The 1,936-nt window shown below is 34.2% G+C and overlaps 1 pseudogene; it reads left to right on the forward strand.

Moving 5' to 3' along the window:
• The first annotated feature begins 243 nt into the window (after positions 1-243).
• Positions 244-362, forward strand: LOC120605646 (uncharacterized; annotated as a pseudogene).
• The last annotated feature ends 1,574 nt before the right edge of the window (positions 363-1,936 follow it).

Genomic DNA, 1,936 nt, shown 5'->3' on the forward strand with positions numbered 1-1,936 from the left:
CCAAAAATAAAAAAAATAAAAAGAGGACCAGTTAAAGTAGGGCAAACAAGAAATTACTTATTTTCCTGCTTTTTGTTTCTTAATAGTATGGCAGGAAGTTTGTAGAGTACTGTAAAAAGACTCTTTTAAGTAGATAACAAAGTTTGATAAAAAAATCTCTTAAGGTGAAAACAGTTTTTGAGAACTATCACTGCTTTATTTGGCATAAGAACAATAAAAATTTAATCAAAAATTTCTTAAGAAGTCTACGGCCATGCTACTCTGAACAAGTCCAGTCCCATCTGATCTCGGAAGCTAAGCGGGGTCGGGCCTGGTTAGTACTTGGATGGGAGACCACCTAGGAAGACCAGGTGCTATAGGCATGAAAAATAAAAAATAAGGGATTATAAGCTGATAAGGTCCTTGCAATCTGTGAGGTCAACGAAGGGTTTCCTCGCCTAAAAAATCATAAAAAAAAATAATAAAAATAAATAAAAAAATTTCTGTTTCATATTATAAATTTTTGGTTATCCTAGAAAATAGAAAACAATTTCACATGGCTTATTGAAAAAACACAGTTCATCAAAGAGATTTTTGTTTTAATCAATATATTCTATGAGTGTTGCTAACAAAGATGAAACAATAGATTTATATTTTCTTCTTTTCTGTGAAAGTATGGTCAATAGTTAAGTGGTCAAAATTCCATAGAAAAGTGAAAATGAAGCAAGGGTCCCAGACAACTCCCAAATTGGACTCAACCTCTGTGTAACTTCACAGTGCCTGAACCAGAGCTTTCAACAATGAGATTTAAATGGATTAGCTTGGAAATCTGCTTTGTAAAATTTAACCTCTCAAATAGGAATTCGGAGGTAAAGTAGATCTCAGACCACATTTCCTGTGAGCAAAATAATGTGATTTTTTTCTAAGGACAGTGTGCACAAGAATTTATGCAATGGACAGAGAAGATTCTAAGAATGAGAGACAGCATTTCTTAAAATCTCTCCAGAGACTGCTTCAAAATCATGTGCCTTGAAGAAATCCTTTCATGTGTCTTCTGATTTTCAGGAGAACATATTTTTAAGCTACTGCAAGAGAGGTGACATTTTATTTTCTCCATAAAAAACTCTCTTAGAAGGTTATTTTATAGTTCTCTCTCAGATCCATTCCTGAGAGGTTTTTCTTAGTCCAGACAGGATTCATATCTCTTATAAAAGACGGAGAGAAGGTAGACTAGCTTATTCAGGGCTTGGAGAATGTGTAAGAGTAAAGTTATTCATTTTATCACCAAAGTTTTATCTATATCCTTCTAAAGTTATAGAGCCAATGCCGAGGAATGATTTTTAGGTAGTCCAAGGGATGTGAAACATACCATGCCTAGTTCAAAATTCTTTTCCTTCTGGCTGTACATCTTTCCACTATGTGTGTGCTTATTAGTTGCTAGCTAATGCTTGTAGTGGTAGAAAAGGCTTGGTAATGGTTACCAGAGGGAAAGGGGGCTGGGACTGGTGAAATGAGTAAAGGGGTATCAATTGTTTGGTGATAGATGTAAATTAGACTTTTGGTGGTGAGCATGCTATAGTGAATACAGATATCAAATTATCATATTGTATACCTGCAACATATAATGTTTTTAACCAATGTTACATTAATAAAAAAAAGTAATAGAAAAAAAAAGAAAGAAAAGAAAAAGAAAGAAAATGTTTGGCAAGTACTACATTAGCTCTTGACCTACAAGTCATCGTTAATACATCAAACCACTTTTTCTCTTTGAGCTCATGAGCCTGAATCAAGCAGCTATTACAAATCAATCAGAACTGTCATTGTAGATAAAATCTGATCATCTGAGCCTTAGATTTCAATCAGCCACCATACTCTTGTCAAGGACCAAAAGGCTAAAGATTTCAATGCAAGATGGACTTCAGAAGCTAGAGAAAAACCTCCAGAGTGATTTTTCTGC

Source organism: Pteropus medius, unplaced genomic scaffold (assembly GCF_902729225.1).
Source record: "Pteropus medius unplaced genomic scaffold, Ma_sr-lr_union100, whole genome shotgun sequence".
Classification (NCBI taxonomy): domain Eukaryota; kingdom Metazoa; phylum Chordata; class Mammalia; order Chiroptera; family Pteropodidae; genus Pteropus; species Pteropus medius.